The sequence below is a fragment of the Apus apus genome, chromosome 3, assembly GCF_020740795.1.
Source record: "Apus apus isolate bApuApu2 chromosome 3, bApuApu2.pri.cur, whole genome shotgun sequence".
Lineage (NCBI taxonomy): Eukaryota > Metazoa > Chordata > Aves > Apodiformes > Apodidae > Apus > Apus apus.
The window spans coordinates 7,628,047-7,647,512 of NC_067284.1; positions in this window are offsets into that span (position 1 = coordinate 7,628,047).

A 19,466-nucleotide genomic window follows, 5' to 3' on the forward strand; every position below is an offset into this window, starting at 1 on the left:
GTCTGTGGTTGGATTTTTATCCCCAGGTACTTGTTCTTATTGTGGCCATCTACCATGCTGCTCAAACAACTTTCCAGTGTCCACATCCTGCTTCTGTCTGGGACCAAAGTCAGCAAAGAGGGTATTTTCCTGGAAGTCACCATTGGTAGTTTGGGCACCATGCTCTGCTGAGGAATGACTGTGAAGGATGGAGTGAGGGATGGATGGAGGGACAGGAGAAAGCAGGGAGCGTGTTCTGCGGTTCTCTTGGCCAGGAGAGTGATGGGTTCATCTGCACTGAGGAGACACCTGATAGCCCCTGGAGACAGCTCCCTGGGAAACCTCTGATCTGATTATTTATACTGAGCTCATTGGGATAGTGTTAGAGGGTACTAAGAGGTCACAGGATATTAGTTAAACCATCACCAAATTTTTGGAGGATTAGTTCTGACATTATGCTTCCTAATGTGGAACACTTCTTATTTAATTCAGTTAATAAATTCAATCAATTGTTAACATTTGGTCTGCAAAGTGAGGAATCAAGTCTCAAAAGCATCTTGATAAATGGCAAGAATCTTAAATAGGTGGCTTCATAAATTATAGATGCATATATTTACGAACACATCCACATCCACTGTGCTGTGAACGTGTCCTTTACTGAATGAAACACAGCACATCTGAGGCCTGAATTATTTCTTTGGTGGATCTTGGAGATAGACTGTTGGACAACGCTGACTGACCACTATGAGGGCAGCTCATTTACTTCTTATACAGCTGCACTAAGTGTGTTTCACCTTGGGCTTAGCTCAGGCCAACTTACATTTTGCAGAGACTGGATACAAGCCCCCTGAACCATTTTGGCGTAACCTAAGCTTAAATATTTTGTTGGTAATGTTAGAGTTTTCACTGTGAAGAACTGTAAAGTCAGGAATCTTAAAATGTTTGTAGAATTGACAAGCACAGAGGGGTAGGTGCAAAGCAGAAAACAAAATCCAAACCCTCCAGAACAGCACATTCATGCACTGACTCTCCTTCTGCATGGACAGGAGTTTTGCTCCACATCCTCCTTTTTGCCTGCTTGTCTGCTGGTCCAGTGTTGCAGCAGCACTGTCCCTGAGGCCAAGATCTGAAACAGGACATGGATGATCCTTGAAGGCAATGGGATCTTCAGCAGGAGCTTCTGGGGAGCTGAGGATGTTTAGTAATCAGCTGGCTAGTTATTTAAAAACCCTGCCCTAAATATTTACGGGAACTATGTAACGTTTCACGCCTCTCTGCTGTCCCTCTGTGTGGCCTAGATGAAAAACATCAGAGGAAGAAGTGCCCTGCTCCTGACTGGTTTCCAAGTCTCATTAAGTACAATGGGTTTGCAAGTGCTTCCCTACATACCGGCTGCACTACATCATCCCTTGCATTCCTGGGGCTGAAAGCTGCAAAAGGCAGCCAACGGGGAGGGGATAAAGAGCACACTTTTTGAGACTCTTTTCCCAGCTTCTATTCTTTCCTCCGACCAAAGGAATGAAATCGCAAAGCCATTACCTCATTTGTGAATGGTTTGGAAGGCAGCTCGCTCCCCTGTTTGGAGCTCAGGGGGGATTTTTTCCGTTGCTTGAAAAAAAGCAGAACTTTTGTGATGGGATTTTGTTTGTTTGTTTGTTTTATAAGACTCACACGTTGTCGCAAAGTGAACATGAAATGGTAGCGAGTTGGAAGTTGAAATGCGAGAGTTTGCAGGGACTTGTTTCCCAGTATTTGATTCCAGGCATATGTCTCCCCTGCGGCTTTGAAGATTTTAGTAATTAATTTTTCTCTCTAGAATTTAGATGATGCTCTGTCTTTTTTTGCATCCCCAACTCTCTTGGTTTTTTTTTGAGTACCACCAAAGTTTGGTAAGGAAAAAAAAATAATCTGTGGGATTTTGTGAGGCGCTCTGATAAATCCTCTGCTTTAATTTGTTTTCTTCAAATTGTTCAGTACAAAATGTACTAAAAAAAGCCATGCTAAGAAAAGCATCATATGGAGAGGCTTTAATTGTTCAAGTAAAAGAGCAAAGTCTCACCTCAACATAATCATCAATGGAGTAGTTTGTTTGCACATGCTATCTAATTAATTTAGTTTTTCTAATGAAATTTTTTTCCTTGAATGGAGAACCTCAAAATATCAGACAAGCCTCAGTGCCTGTCGTTAAGTCTTAATTAAATCAACAGATGTTCTCACATCAGAGCTGGTGCTCGGAGATGGTCTAGGCTTTGTATCCATTTTATACTGGGTACTCCTTTTGTGGGGATCCAGGCTGAGCAATCAGGTGTCTTCTGCCTGCTGGTGCCGTAGCAAAACAAAAGTCGTTTTGCAGTGCAAGTCAAAATGAACGACTTCTTCATCAATTGTGTAGCTCTTCTTTTGCCTCAGAGTTAATGGCAGCCTAGACCCAAGTTCCACAATGCACTCTTCGTGCAGGACCTACTGTGCCACATCCTGTGGATGGACAGTGCTTGGGTGCTTCTCACCTGGCCCCAAATCTGAAGTAATACCTCTTTTGTCCTTCAGGTTTTATAAAAAATTAAATTTCCCTGATGTAAAGAATCACCTTTTAAAATTTCAGTTTCCCAAATATAACTTGCCCTTGTTTACACATGTAAGCACCTTTGATTTTTTTTTCATTCTTTTTCTATTGAAAATATTTATTTAACCTTGCATATATGACAGCTACAATAAATAGTTGCTCCTGGTTAGTAACTAACATATACTACTATTTTTATGCAACAGCTGAATATTATTTCATGAAATAACCATCAGAAAAAGCCCTTTCATGGCTTATGTTTATTTTCCAGAGGTGACAGTATTTGCCTAGTCACCAGGTTCAGAGTGATGGTTCAATTTAAAACACAAATCCTCAAAATCACAATATATTTTTCAAACTGAAACACATACCTTAAAAATCACAGTAAAATTAATCTAGCTATTTTGGCTCTGAATCAGAAAACCATACCCTTAAAGACTTTAAGCATTAAAATTAATATCATTTAAAAGCTTATGTATGTTCTTAAGCTGGAGATCCTAGAACTGCCATATAGCAGGTAGTGCCTCTGCTGTTCTAAACTTTAGACACCCAATTTGCTGTGGAAGAAAAAGAGCTAGGCTGAACTTCTTTGTTTCAGTAAATAACAAAACATTTTGCAGAATTTTAATGGTTAAAATTGTAAAAGTCACTCTCCCGTATCCTGTTGAAAACATCAACTTCAATACAAATGTCTTCATACGAAAATTCCAAGCCAGAATAAAAACAAGTGTTAAAACCTCATGAGTTGTCATTAAAAGGAAATGCTCCTTTAGCTTTGTTGGCAAATCCAGGACCATGTTTCCTCACTGAGTGTCATTAACCAAACCCAAAAAATGAATCCAAAAAGTGTATAAAAGTTGCTGTCTGCAGTAAAGGTAGCACCATCTCCTTGTGAGTTATTGGTGTCAAACCTTTAGTAGAACTTTCTTCTCACAGAGGCCTTGATCCAGCAAGGAATTTCAGAATGTGCCGAGTTCAAGTGCAGAAAGTAATCTAATATTAATGGGATTATTCCCATATTATTTTTTAAGTTTAGACCTGTGCTTAAGTTGCACTGGAACCAAAAAGCCCTTCATTCAGGGAGTTATGGTACAAGGAATAAAGCCAAACTGTAGTACTGGTTGTACACAATTGAGTGTATTTACTTTAAAACTAGTAAAATGACTTCTTAAGAGATGCGTTTGAGCTGAGTTTATGTATGGCATGCAATGCAGAGGATGAAGTAATGATTTGGAGCTGTCCTCTCTTTCTGCTTACTGTGAAATTATCTTGTACAAGAGGGGACAGAGTATCTGCATGGCAGTGTTACAGAAATGGTGCACACATTGGCCATTGATAGCATATGGACTCTGCAATATTTTATCCATGTGTTTTTTTAAAAGCAACTTTGCTCTAACCCTTATAATTAATACAAACATAGGCGCATGTTCTTTTTTTCAGTTCACTTCCCATCTTCTCTCATATCTAGTGCTTAAATGTCTGCTACTCCAGCTAGCAAAATGTAGGAAGATACTGTACATGAAGGGAGACATTTTGACAGTGTAAAACTGTAAGAGTTCAGATTCATTTCTAATAGTGAGCTATTTCTCATTTAAGAGTGAGACATGTGTCCCAGGATACCACAGTACATGAACACAAGGGGAAGCCTTTGCTTGTAACCAAATGTTGTAAAATTTTAGCTGTCATTGCTGAATATAACACTTCCCACAGCATATTTTCCTTTGAATGATGACTGACCTTCAAGATGGTCGACTCACCCTTTCTGCCACAAAGGCCCTTTTGTCTCTGTGTGTTTGTGTGTGTGTGTGTCCCTTCTGCCCATTTCCTCCTCACAGTGAAAAACAACCTCTTGAATTTTTCTTGTTTTTGTTTGAGAATCACAATCTGATGGAAAGAGATTAAATAAATCAGCAAGTGATAATATGAAACCATTAATATAACTTTTCTGCTCAAGTAGTTTGGCAGCCTTTATCTGCTGGCTTAAACTTAAACAATTACAGGCTTCCAAACTAATTACAGTGGAGAACATTATAGGATTGATGAAATTTGGCAGCTATCACTTAAAAAAAGGGAAAGGAGCGGAAGGAGAAAAAGTTCATATCTATCCATTATGAAAATGTCCTGAAAGTTCCTCAGAACAGAAATAATACACTACTGGTAAAGCCCTTCAGCAACTCTGAACATCTTGACTTCTAATTTGTACATTTTGTTCATTTTTCATGCTTCATAAGCAAGCTATGGAAAATGCTGTGCAGATCTTATGCCAGCAAAATGTCTTCTATACTATTTAATTTACAGCATCAATGCTTTAATTATATTAACTAATACACAGCCTGTAAATAAGCTGACAGTTGTCTAGTAAAAAACACACTGTAGTTACCATCCTTTGCCAGACAGAGCTCTAGTCCTTGTTGATGGAGACAGATCACAACAGGGAAAGCCATGAGCATGACTAAAGGGTGACAGATCATTTATGGACTGTGAGAAGCGAAGCTGGCACCAGCACATCCCAGTGCCTCTGCAGAGGAACCTGCAGTTGGGGTCACCAGGACTAGAGGACAGGTGATAACTGTGGACCAACATGAACTGGCCCCGCAGGAGTGCTTTGGGGGCATTTTTCCTCCTAACCAGCGACTTGGGTTTAGTTTGTCAGCTAAACACTTGAAAAGCCAAACACCACATGCAAGAAGACTCTGCTCTCTTTTGGATCAGTGTAGGGGCGTATCGGAGTAATTTTGTTGGCTATGCTGATTAAAGTCCAAGAGCAGTAGCTCCAGTAAGGGCAAAAATGGTTTGGTTTGTTTTTTTTAGCCTAGCAATGACTATGACACATTTCAGACAACACGAGTAAGATCTCCTTAGATTCATGAAGGTTCCTTCAGAATATGATTTAATATATTTATTATATTGAATTCTGATTCCATAGGGCTGCAGCACTTGAGCTGAGAAGTGGAGTTGTAAAACATGGCTACAGGAGCAAAGGTTTAAGAAAAACCTAAAAAATGCCAGAGTGGACAATGCATCATGGGGTGACATGTTCCCAGGCTGAGGAGCCATATGGAAACGATGGAGTTCTTGTTCCCAAGGAGCATATTGATGTCTGGCATTGTGTCCATGCCTTCTGCTCAAGAAGATCTCCAGTCATAAGAAGATCCTCGTGAACTTTTTCTTTCCTTAGGGTAACTTTAGTTGATGAGCATCCCCTGGAACACATGCTAAGAAAGTAGTCTCATTTATAGCACCAGTAGTGTAATTCCTGCTCTGCATTGAGATTTCACTCCTGATAAAGCACAAGCATCAGATATAGGGGTATATAGGGAAGGAACGGCAGAAAAATCTTTTTAAGTAAGACCAGACTTCTGTTGAGGGAAGTAGCAACTGCATTTGCAGATTTTTGTAATTTACCTACCCGCACACCTTAAGAACCTGTCTGAGAAACAAATTGGTTTAGTGAGTCACATTAAATTAGATTGCACTAGATTTGTAAGTAAGCAAACTTGGTTGGGCCAACTGTGACACAATAGATGGGTTGGAGAAGGCCACATTTGTGACTTGAATTGCAATCCACCATGGTGAGTAGGAGCCCAGCTAAGCCCTCCAAAATACAGACTGACTTAGAGGCTCAGTTTTAGCTGCTTTTATTATTCTATTTTGGGTGGTATACAGTCTAGGAACTGTGTAAAGATGAGTGTTTTTTCTACATTGTCCCTCATCACTGGTTTTGCCGGAAGTGATAGGTGAGAGTCAACAGGCTGAGAGCTAATTCAGGGAAAACATGGACTGGGATGAGGCAGGTTCTACCCTAGAGACTATCCATCACTATCAGTCTGTACTGGGGCAAAAATAGCCCAGCATCCTTTGAAGCTGTCCAGTGCTGTGTTCTGTTCTCTCTTAAGCACCAAACTCCTAAGCATTAGTATCACTTTTTTTCCCTGTGATTAATTAAACAATCATCTTCTTTAAAGATTTATTTCTTTTTTTTGAAAACATAAAAAATTGATGGCATTTTTTTAATGGAATCTTAAGAATTGATCAATGTCCACAAATGCTATAAAATACTGTAGGCAAAGCCACAATTTAAAAATTGATCTCTTTTTCTCTACATCCATCTCATTCCTCTATGGAGGAAGTCCACAGACAAAAACTAAAACCCAGGCTGAGGTGAATATAAAAAACAAGGCATGCTTTTAAAAACACACCTGTAACCTGATGATCAGTACTGGAACTGATTCAACACAGACACTCCAGTGTTTTTCTTGGGTCAAAGTGCCTTGAATTCTTGCTGTGAAGTATCACATGCACAGACACACACGTGTATGTGCATAAATATAGACATGCCTACAGATACACACATTACAGACACATACACGCTTAGTTTGCTAACTGTTGCTGAAGAGCCATTAATTAGGTATTGTGATTAATGGCAGAATAGTATAAACTTAACCTGGCTAATTAAGGTTAATTCAAGTGAAGGTAGGTTTGCCTGTATTTCAGCATGGTGCACACTCCAGTGTGTGCTGTAGAAAACCACAGACCTTCAGTGTGATCTTATGTTGCTAAGGAAGTGTGCTTTACTATATCTTGGGTACAACTACATGTGCAAACTAAATTGAAGGTAATATGGGTAAAAGTATCCATGTGACTTTATATCTGCAGTGCTGTTCTACGTGTTCTGATATGTATATGTATATATTCTGTATATTCTCGTGAGGCTGAGTGGATCTAGGTTTTTAAAAAATGCCATTTAGTTGTTGAAAGATACAATCAGACAAGTTTTTATGGTGTTGAGGATACATTAAATAGTGCTAAAGCCCACAAAAAGCATAGAGGATGCCTAAGTACATTAAGAAGTCCATATTCAATGAAGACTCCTCATGAAGCTCCTGCTCTGCTTAGTTAACAGTTCTCCTTCTGACCTGCCTTTCACACTACATGTCATACTGACAGCAGAGTGCTGATGAAGTATAAGAAGCAGATTTGCCAGATCTGTCTAGATTCAAATGTTTTCCCAGAGTATCCAATCCAAAGTTGACTGAAACATTGAATATGAGTGTGATGCTGGTGGCTTTCCTTCCTTTGCCACCTCAGCAGAGTCTCTCTACCAGCCTGTTTGTTGGAAAGATAGAAATTGATGAGGCAGGGGATGTACCAGCTATCTTTTCTTCTCCCAAGAAAATAGTATCCTGTCCTCCCTCGTGAATGCTGGATCCAAATTCTTCAGTTCTAGATGGTCCGAGTTATAATCTTAACTTGACACATGACAAACACTCTGAAACACAGATTGCTGAAGCCAAATATAGACATCTGGGAATATGAAAAAAACAGAGAGAACTAGACATGTGCTAGTGGCTTTAAGACAAATGCTAATAAAGGAAACAGAAACGTGATGACTGCCTTTCCTGGAGGATTGAAGGAATCAAGCCCAAGCCTCAAAAAAGGTGCAAAAGTTTGAGAAAGAGGATGAGAAAGATGATATGTGACATGACAGAATTTTAGCAAATCTGTAACTTGAAAGAACTCAAATCCTCACCAGGCAGTATTCAGCTTGCTCTCAATTTCCACAGTAGTTGATACTGTTTTTAATTTTGTGTGACAGGAACTGGATGCTTTCACATGGTTTACCTTAAATTCAGGGAGGCCAAGGGTAGGACATTTTATGGCATAGAGTCCTGTTATGCAAGAGAAAGTGTGTTCTGGCCCAATATGTGGCTACTGGAGAAAATCACAGTGTCTGAGAGTAAGGGTTGGCTTGCAACCTACTGCAAGGATTACATCTTTGATTTAGTAAGGACAAAACCATACGAGATCTGTGTACTTGAAAATTAAGCATATGCAACATAGAAGTTCCCTCCATTGTTTCCTGAAGATCAGTGTGGACTGCTGCATAGAGTTAGTTTTCTTTCTTTGGTGTTTTCTGTGTGATGTAAATTAGCATTGGCTAGGCAGCACACATATTTCAATTTAAGGAAAAAAACCCAAATCCTGTATAAAACTTTGTATCTATAACATCTTCATGCAGTAGAGAAGGTCACTGAAATTTTAAAGACAAGTGAGTAATATTAAGGTCCCAAAAACATACCTGGGCTCATAAATAGGAGGTGGTGGTGAAGTCACTCAGTTTCCATGAACTTCACAGAAAGCAGAGAGCTGCAGATTTGCTTAGTTTAAAAAAACTATTTTGGATATTATTACCTTGTGTCTGCGGACTTGAAGCTCTTAATAGTCTGCAGGAAGACAGGCAGAAGAACAGGAAGGAAACAAAGGTGCAGGAGAAGAGGGAGACAGATGTGAAGGGATTGGACAAGGAAGAAAAACATGTGAAACAAGGGAAATTGCATGTTGGAGACCATGAACTGGAAAGAGAATGGAGAAAAAGAAGAGGACAAGGAGACATAAAAGAAAAAGATGGAGGAAAATGGATGGGCTGCAGTGAAGACAAGAGAAAGAAATAAGAAAACCCACCCAGGGACTCTTGCCAGTCATAGACAACACAAAGCACTGACCCAAGATGAAATGATTCTGAATCTGACTGGAAGACTTTTAGAGCTGTGGGCCTCTGCATGGGATTCTGAGGAAGGGACCTTGCTGATTTCCCTGAAAAGTGGGTCGCCATGGGTTTTAAATGTGGAAGAGCATATATGAAAAGGCATTTTTGATCCCTGTCAGAAGACAAAAATTGGAAGAGGAGTTGAAATGTACCATTCTGTATAAGGTGTCAGATAGCAGACAGACAGAGAACAATTAAGACTGCACAAGGCTCTCCATCAGCAGCTTACAATGGGAATAGGATTTTCTTTTTCCCCGGATGTCAGCCCAGCCACTCAGGCGAGACGAAGAGAATTTCTTCCACTTAAGAAATCCTTTGTTCAGGAAAGAGCTGTTCAGGTCTCTCTGTTCTCTCCCCAGCCAAATTGTGTGTAGTTTTCAGGGAGAAGACTTCACTTTCTGAGGGGCACTGGTAACCAAACAGCTTCTGGACAAAATGCAAAGCGCAGCGAGTCCAGAGTGTCCTTGGAGTTTGAAAGGGAGTTTAAAGAATGAACGGAAATATTTTCAACTGCCAAAAGGTTGATATTTATTCTTGCAAAATTTACCATTGTGATTTTTGTCCTGTGAGCCTTGCAAGAGAAGAATTCACGTTTGTTTTCTGCAAGGTGGATGCTCAGTTCTGTTCACATTTTTGTTGAATTGTGTTGGCTGTATTTTCAATACAAACAAACTGTAAGTAAATCTGTAAAAACCTGCCTAGGTCCTTGTGGAAGTATAGAACATTCCCATGAAAACTATTTAACTAAGCCATGCATAGCCATCATCTATGCCAGTTTAGTTACAGCTTTTCTTTTCTCCTGGCATGTAATACTGCATATTAAAAAAAAAAAAAGGAAAAAAAAAAAGAAGCAGGGAGCTGTTCAACAAAGAAGGAAATGAGACATCCCCACTATCAGCATTTGTTTAGCCTTTGTTCAGTGCAATTGAAACCACTGGATTCAGCAGAAATTACTTGTCTGACTTCTTTCTCTTATGCCATGAATGCCTATGTGCACATACATGCAAAAAAGCTGGAATGTACATGCACACACTGCATGCATGTGTGTGCACATGCAGATAGAGAGATGAAAGCTTGGAAAGCAGATTTTAACACCCAACTAATTGTACCAATTTAGTAAGCTCTGTGGATTTTATTACCCTGCTGATACTGTAGCAAAGACACCCGTTTATCAATTGACAGGTTTTTTGTGTGAAATATTTAAAAACTCATAAAATTATATTAAAAAAATGTAGGACTTTTCAGCTTGTGCACGTTACTTGAAATTTCTCTTTCATAAGGGTAGAAGAAATCCTGGGCATAGACTGGAATATAGAGGTACTGTAATGAGGAAGCTTTCTGTTTTATATCACAGTGGCTATATATAGTGTCAGTATTTACATGTAGTGCCCTGTTTGCTCTTACAGACCAGACTAGAAGTCTCACAACTGGGTTTGACACTAAATCCTACTCAGTGGAAGGAGAGCAGGCTGTCTGTCCCATCACTGCAGGAAACTATGCACCTAAAATGCACATTCAGGTGTTTATATCGTAGTCTCAATGCAGAAATGCTTAGGAGTCCATTCTGTCAGCCCTATCTCCCTGATAGGGTTACTGATTACTGGTAACACACCTGACATGAATCTGCATCTTAAGATGGCTTGGAAATGTCACCTGTTGCATATAGTGGCCATTCACTTGCTAATGGGTGTTTCTCACCAGGATCTCATTACATCTGGGCCCCTTTGTCTGCTCTCACTTCTAGTTCATTTTCAAGTGTAGTGTTATACCCTGGTTCAAATTTGTGTGCTTTTTAATAGTTTGGTTCCTTGATACCCAAATAAAACACCTCTCCCTTCATGTGTGACCAGGAGGCTGAGATCAACAGACAGGGATGAAAACTGTACCTTGCTTCCCAAGCTGGCCCATCAGAATGTGGGCTGGCTGGTTGATAGGTGATAGAGCAAAGCTTGGCTTTTCTTCTAGAGGAAAAGAAAGAATGGGCTGCACTGATTGATAAGGAGGCTAGGAATGCTTGGTGCTTGGAAGTGATTTTAGTTTTTTTGGATAGCATCTCTATATTTAGAGGTTAATTTTTGAGCATGTATTCAAGCATCACATGCCTGTATTTATAAATCCATCAAGTGGATTTCAGAAAAAAAATACCAATTAAGCAATTAGCTACAGCACTTGTATCTGCAAATGCTTTTTGGTGCACATATTTGTCATCCTTTTGCTGGCACCCTGTGCTTTGTAGTATGGATGTCTTTACACATCCTAAAACTGCCTCTTTCTAATCCTTTCTTATTTTCAACCATTTAATTCAAGTGAAGTTGTGTGTTACAACAGGGAAACCCTTCAAGTTCTGTATTAGCTTAATTTTACAAAACCAGACCACTGTCCCTGTTGCCTCATATTACAGAAGCTATGAAGCCCACACAGGACAGGACCGAAATTCCAGCTTTAAGCAGAACACATGCTGTCATCATTTTTCTTTGACAATCAGGAATAAATGATGGATTAAAATAAATAATAAAATAGCCAGAAAATAATATACAATGTTTTGTATTCTCTCAGTTATCTGCAACTACATTTGTACTGCATATTTACTGAAGCTAGAGCTGATCTACCTAGTGCTCCTCATTTTAAAACAATCATTTATGGGTGTTAAAGTATGCTGGTGAAAGCAGAAGTGTACTGTGTCAATCAAAGCTAATCACTGGTACAGGCAAAGTGCTTTTGTTGGCCTCCATGCTCTAAGCCACGCTTCCACATCTGTGTTTGAAGAGATTAGAGAGGTGCTTCATACAAGAACTGTATTAGTTAAAGCTGATCGACAGTATTCGGAATAAATCATGAAAAAGTTCAGTGCTAGAAGGAAAGGCACTGGCGAGCAAGTTTGAAATGGACTAGGGCTAAATCCGTCTCCTTCCCATGCTTCCCACTTCTCCCTCCCCCAGACAGAGATGTATAAACATCTACACACTTGTTCTTCTGAGAGCACTACTGTTATCTCCCTTCAGCTACTTTACAGCTAATGTGCAGCTGCACAGCCAAACGTACTCCAGCTTGTTTTTACTGAGATACATACTGTTTATTGGCTGAGGCACTGATATCATATTTGATGTGTTTATATCAGTCAGGACTGGCAAGGGATGGGGAAATGGGTGCTAAAGGAGTAGAGCTCTTGCAAACTGCTGTGGTTTGGAGCTCTGCAGCTCCCCCCACCTGCATTTCCAGCAACGCTCTGGCCTCATGAATGCCATACACTTTCAAATAAATTATGAGTGACAAGTATTTGAACCAATAAAGAGGGCACCATATTTTATATGCAGTAAATTTAATTCCAGATTGTGTTTCACCTCAGCAGTGTGACATGTTTATTGCTGCTGAAAGATGAAAGCACCAGGAGTTAGAGACAAGCGTCAGCAGTTCTAGTGGGCACCAACAAAATGAAGATTTGACAGACTGGTGGCTGAGCCCGTGAAATGAAATGCCAGATCAAATTTTACCCAAAAGGGGTCAGATGTACTGTCATGCCCCCAGACTCTCAATACCGACTGAATAAATGACTCTGGTTCAACAAGCTGCTGAGGAAGATGGTGCGTGATCCATAATTCACTGCTAGAGGGCTATGATGCCTTTCAAAATACACCGATGATTGGTAGTGCCAGGGCTGGCTTTGAAGGTATAATATGATGAAGTAACTCTGTTGGTGTTCAGCTCTTTTGGGAGGTACAGTTTAACCAACTTCCAAAATTTGTTATTGGAGCTCCTTTTGTTCCACAGTTAGACCTGGAACTGCCAGCATTAACAGTGAAAATCAGGCAATAAGGCGTACTCTTGTCCAGTAGTGTATGCATACATTTGAGAAGTTACTTTCCATTGGAGTGGCCCAAATCTGAGGAAAAATCTTTTGGCAATCAGCTGCAAAATGGAGTTTGGGTAGCATCACTTTGGAGGCTGGAAATAATAAAGAGAAGCATTGTGCTTGTTCATTCCAAGGCAAGCTTTGCCACCTTTCGTCATGTGTAGCAGCACTTACTGATGTGAGTTGTCCCACTGGGAATTGTTAGAAACTGTTTGTTTGAGGGTTACTTAACATAAGTAAGGCTGGCAGAATTGGATCTATTATTTGCATGCAACAAATCATATTAGAGGCAACTTGTATGCAGATTTAATTGCACAGTGCAGGAAAGACATCTAGAGAATCTTTTGTCTTTAGTGAGACATTGTCACTCCACATCTTCTGGTCAGCAAACTAATTTTTACTGACTCATTTAAAAGTTTCAGATCAAATATCATTTATTGCCAATGGCCACAAACACTAAAAAATATCTCTCAGTGCTCCCTATAGGCAACAATACCTCCAAGATTCAGAGAACAATAGAGTGTCAAATCTGCAGGTCAGCAAACTCTGCTTCTTAAATCCATCTTGTATCTCTGGGAAGACAAGACATATTTCAAGCTGCTGCTGCTTAGAAGTAGTTATAATGTTTTGTCTTCATGTAACAGTGGGTGGCTGTTCCAGATGTTTACCTTATTCCTGGTTATAAATCCTCTGATTTCCAAAGTGAACCTAGTCATGGGCAGTTTATACCTATTTGTTTTTGTGACAGTCTTTTCAAAATAGCTTTAACCCTGTATAAATAGCTTTTCACTCTCTCAGATGTTTTCCAGACTGATGAGTATATGGCCAGTCAACAGGGCTTTCTTTTGCTAAATGCACTGAGATCTTAGATTTCCTTCTGATAAGACAGACCCTGGGGTCCATGGCCATCATAGTATTTTCCCGTCACTATTCCAAACATACCAGCAATTTTATAAACCCCACAATTTGAGTCCAGCTGAACACGGGTGAGTAGAGCTCTAAACATTATTCCAGGTAAAGAATAGAATGTTATATAAAGTTATCCATAGGTTTGAATGTCTTTCAGAAAGACATTGCTGGATCATCCTAATTTTGCACCTGCTCTCTTCATGGCAATCCCAAGTGGCATGTTGTACATAGAGTACAGGTACCACCAGCTCTTGGGCAGGGCAACATCTCTGACATCTAGGTATTCCCCACTGCCATCTCCCGTTGCTCACCTGCACCTGTACAAAAAACTCTGGAGAAGATATTGGTAGCATTTTAGTTGGCTCAGACACTTATATTAGTGGAAATGATTAGGCCTGTAGGGCTCCAAGCTACTCATACGTGGCTGGGTCTCAACAGGAGGTTGGTGGCCCTGAGGAAACAAGCCCAAAGTGAGGAACCTGGCACTAACACTGCTCAGTCTCATTACCCTCCAGGCCCATTTCTCAAACCTTATAAAAGCAAAAGGTTTAAATGACCTGTCTGAAAAGAAAGAAACGTGTGGTTTTCCATCCCCCTAAAGAGGTCCCTTGCTACATGTTTGGCGTTTAGGTCCAACTTTGTCTTCAGGTCTCTCGGTGGCTCAAGGCTGCCTTCACCATCAGGCTGCCTGGACCCCTTGCTCTGTTTGTCACTTCCTAACTAGCATGGACATTCAAATCCCTGCACGGGTTCTGCAGAATAAGGTGCAGTGGTACAACACATCTTCACCAAGATGCAGGCTGGAGTCCTTGAGCTGATAGCACAGAGCAGGAGACAGGATTAAAGCAGGAACATACTGTTTGTGTAACAAGGTGACGTGCTGCAAGGAACACCAGGCAAGGTGCCTCCATTTGAGGAGAGCATTTTCTTGTGCCTCTTGCAGATCAGTTTAATCCTAACTTCTGCTCGTGTTGTCAGTCCTGTCAAATGATCCCAACAGCTAACTCTTAAAGTGTTATCATCTTGAATAAACAATACAGGTTTTATAAGTTAAGAATTTGTTAAGCCATGCTTTATTTCAATTCAGCTGTAATAAAGTTAATGAACTACAGTAATTGCTACAATAAAACCCCATGCAGTGCCTTGTACATAGACTACAAACGGCACCAGCCCTTGGGCAGCACTAACAGTGTGCAGAGATGCCACAAAACACTTCAGTATCTTACTGCCAAGAAAATGGAAAAAAAAAAGATCAAATTTATCTGGAAATTTAACAGATGACATTGCATCAGGTCTTGCTGTTATTCAAGATACAAACTTTGTTACCACAGGCCAGTGATTCCTAAGCTAAGCAAGTGCCAGGCCTAGGAAATGATCAACTAGAGCCATGTTTTACTGCATGCTACATATATACATGAATATCCATATAAATATATATTAAGCTGTATTGACTAGTGCATATATATATATAGATATAGATATAAATAATAAGCTTCTTTAGCTTTGTCCTAAATTTAAATTGCTCATACTCTGTTCTATAGTAACTATCACACAGGAAGCAAGCCTCTGTTTTCATTGAGCTAGTGTCTTCTCTAACTTTTGAGTTTACTGTTTTCAATATATAGGTATTGCAGAAGCAATGCATGATTGAATGTCTCCCAAAATCTCTTAAATTAAAAGCCTGTGGGAAAAAAAAAAAAAAGCAGCCAAATATTTATCTAACTCCTTATCCAACATTATATTAGAGATTTTTGTTTGTTTTGTTGTGTTTTTCCCCTATTTGTAAAGCTAGGGCATCACTGAATCTCCTCTGCAGCAAATGTAAAGGTCTTATTCTGAAGCACTTTCTGTGTGAGAATTACCATAAGAACTGCAAGAATAGGCACAAAAATATATGAATACACATAAGTCCTGAGTTTTACTTTGGCATCAGTAACAACAGATTTTTTTTCCTAGAGAACCAGAGCAAGTATTATTACTAGTAATAGAAGCAAAAATTAATCTTTTAATAAAAAGAGAATCTAGCAAAAGACTATTCCTATGTACAGGGCTTTTTATTTTTAGCTTTTTTATGAGTAATTTTTTCTACATTATTACATCATCTGTGTCTTTTTATTGCTTGTATATTATTTGGATTTTTAAAATATTGTAAAACCTTACCAGATTTGATCCTGAGATATACCCAGAAAACCTAAATAGTCGTATCTGGATGAAGCAACTTTTACATTTTTTTCTTATGATGTCTTTCCAGTTTCCTTTATATTGTATGAAAAATCTTCTGAAAAAAATAAAAATTAAAAAATTATGCTGTTCTAATTCTTTTCAACCTTGCTTAAGTTGGTTAAATCTAACTGCTGAAGTCCTGTAGAGGACCAGATCTTTCTACTTTATTCAAATAAAGCTTTTCTTTGAACTCATTTGGGGTTATGTGTAATTAAAAACTTATGAAATTTAGCTTTTACTCATTCTGTATTCCAAACCCCTCTAAAAGATGGAAATGTTTTTTATGGGTATGATTTTGTTATGCGAATTATCTGTGTTAGTAATAAATTATAATTTCTTAACAACTGGTTGGTAATCAATAAAACATATGCAAGCATTTAATTTTAAGTCCTGTTTATAGATCCAATAATGTTGACATGGCTATCTGTATGTTTTAAATTATGTAAAAGCTCACAGAGTTGTACTCTAAGACTTGTTATAGTCTGGATCAGTTCACCACAGGGATTAACAGGGTATCTTACTTTGCCAGACCCTCAGCTAAGTATAAGCTGAAATAGCTTCAGCCCCTCATGATCATGCTGAGTAGTTCAGGCTCTATAAAGTTTATGTTATTTTAATATACATCAACCTTTTGGGAGGGAAAAAGTATTGAAGTGGAGCATGAAGAAAATGGATTCAGTGTCTAGCTCAGACAGAGTTTCTCTGTCAATTTGGGTAAATCCCTTGATTTTTCAGTGCTTCAGTTCTCCATCCATAAACTGAGGAATTAATATTAGCTCCTTTATCTGCCTTGTCTATTCATACAGAAGACCCCTTGGAGCAAGGATTGTCTCTTGCTGTATATATTGCATTATTGAAGTGACATTGCATCCCTTCCCTTCATTTCGCTTTATGTTCATCTGAGTTAGCCTTTAAGGTTCTAAAAGCATGCACTATTTTCTTAATTTTTGTGAAGTGGTTAGTGCCATAAAAATGAGGAATGATAAAAATAAAAAGCAAGTAATAAATCATATTTAGCTATGAAAATACTTTATGACTGCAATTGATGGTAATTTCACCATTTCCCCAGTCCTCCTCTGTAAAATCATCTCAATTTAAGCTCCTCTGACAAACATTCTTCGTTCTAAACTCTATGTCAGGTAATCCTTTTTTTGCAGGCCAAATCTTCAGCTGGGGTAAATAGAAATAGTTTCAAAGTTATTCTGTCAAAGTATGAATCTCTGAAGAGAGATATTGACCTGCAGGTACCGATTTATGCTGACTTGGATCTCCTGTCTTCCTTTACACCACAGAAAGATCTTGGTCCAGTCCCTCTCAGTGAATGTCACAGAAAATTGTTAACATTAGAGCAGCTCACACCGTTGTCTTTCCTCCAATTTTGAAGCAGTTTACCTTCACAGAAAAGCCTCTCAGCTGTTTGTTCTTTTTAAAGTTTTATTTGTTTCCATTCATAGAAGTTTCAGGTTAGTTTGAATGTTTACTTTGCTACCTAAGCAACTGGTATTTTGAGGAAAGGAACTATCAATTTAAAAAGTCAAGTTTGCCTAGAATCTGATTCTACATCTAAATCTCGTTTTTTGCCTAAATCTTGCAGAAGAGAATGCATCAAAACTTTATGTCTGTTCACCTAGATGTTAAGGAACATGCAGGTATCAAACAGTGATAGACAATACAACTATTTTCAAATATTCCTTCTAAGATAACACACAACCAAAGTCTTACCTGTTTGCATTACTCTGGAATGGCTTTACAAGATTAGAAAATATTAGGATGGATTTTCTCCATATCAAGAGCACAGTCACACCTTTTGAGCTGTAGAAGAGGCACGGAGGAGACTCCATCACATGCACTGAGGCTGTGCTTTCTCATGAGACCTTCACAAGAAGTCCTGCCGACCCACTCTGGTCGGGAGACAAAATATTTTTGTTACTGTATTAAAAATTTCTGTATACCAAATCTCATGAGAAATTAAGGCAGAATAGTATCTGAAAAGTGAGTGGCTATACAATTGGGCAGAATATTCCTGTAATCTTTCATGAAGGAACTTTAAAAACAGAAGAATCATTATTCCTAACCCATCATTGAATTTAAATTGCACACTTAAGCAAACTTTGTACTGTACCACACAATAAGCATTTCAAGTAAACCTATGCTTTTAATAGTTAATCATCTGATGCATGACAAGTATCATTTGAAATCCTGTGTGAACTGATTCACAAAAATCATTCAGTAAATGAATGTAGTTTTGCAATATTATCAGTAAAACAGGCAAGCAGCCAAATGTCTAATGACAAATTGAAGGGCTTTGAGATATCTCTCTCTCTGTGTGCAATCCTGAAATTGTTTTGAAAACAGAAGCACCCTGGAAAAAATTGAGCAACACCATGTGAACCATAGCACTATTATGAACATTCAATAAATAAATAATGTGACTTATATGCAAATAGGTTTTTCTATCCTTCAACTTTGCCATCAGACATTTTTTAGTGGCCCACTCTGAATTCCGCTGAAATAAATGGCAACTTTTCCTTTGGGTTTCAGAGAAACTGATTTCCTCCTATAGCCAGCATTTATTCAGATCTGGTGTAATTTTTAGGCTGTATAAATACAGCATTTGTAAAGCCTAAAAAGGAGCCACTCTGGAGAGAGGGTAGCAATCTGTCAAAGCAGTGGTTATTGTCTGGAGCATTACCTGTCTTGCAGGTGCTATTCCCCTCCATTTATCTTCGAGCCTTGATCTGATGGATTGGGGATTATTGCTCTTTTGGCAATCAGATCCTGAACATATCTCCTATTTAACTCTGGGCTGTAAAAAAGGGAAAATTAAAAACCATTATGAGACCTCCATATAATTAATCTTCAGATGGCTTGAAGCTCAAGCATGTAATGTCCTCTGTATACTGTCTACTATAACAAGTAACAGGAGGGGGAAAAAGTCGACATATCAATACACTTTATCCAAGGGAAGAAATTCCAGTTGTAGCATTAAATATAAATACAATAGTGTGTTGGCATAATGTAGTAAGGTTCCTGTACTATTAAAGGCTTTGTTCTAAAGCGTATCTGTGTACACAATGAGATGATGAACACAGTGCATCACATAGCTAAATTTAATATATGCAGGGGTATGATGTTTGCAATGCATGCATTTCAGCAGGTCCCATTAGTACGCCTTTCCCCTCCAGTGAAAACAGAATGAACCACAGCCCCTTCTGGTTTGCATAAAGCAAACAAAATTAGATTTGCTTTGCTGAATTGAAACCCGCTTGGGATTGTGAGCCTCTCTCGGGGACAAATTACTTCAAACAATCCCTTTGTACCATAACAAAATCAAAAAATTCAGGCCAATCAACATGGCTCAAAACCCTTAACACAAGAATTAATAATACAACCTAGTC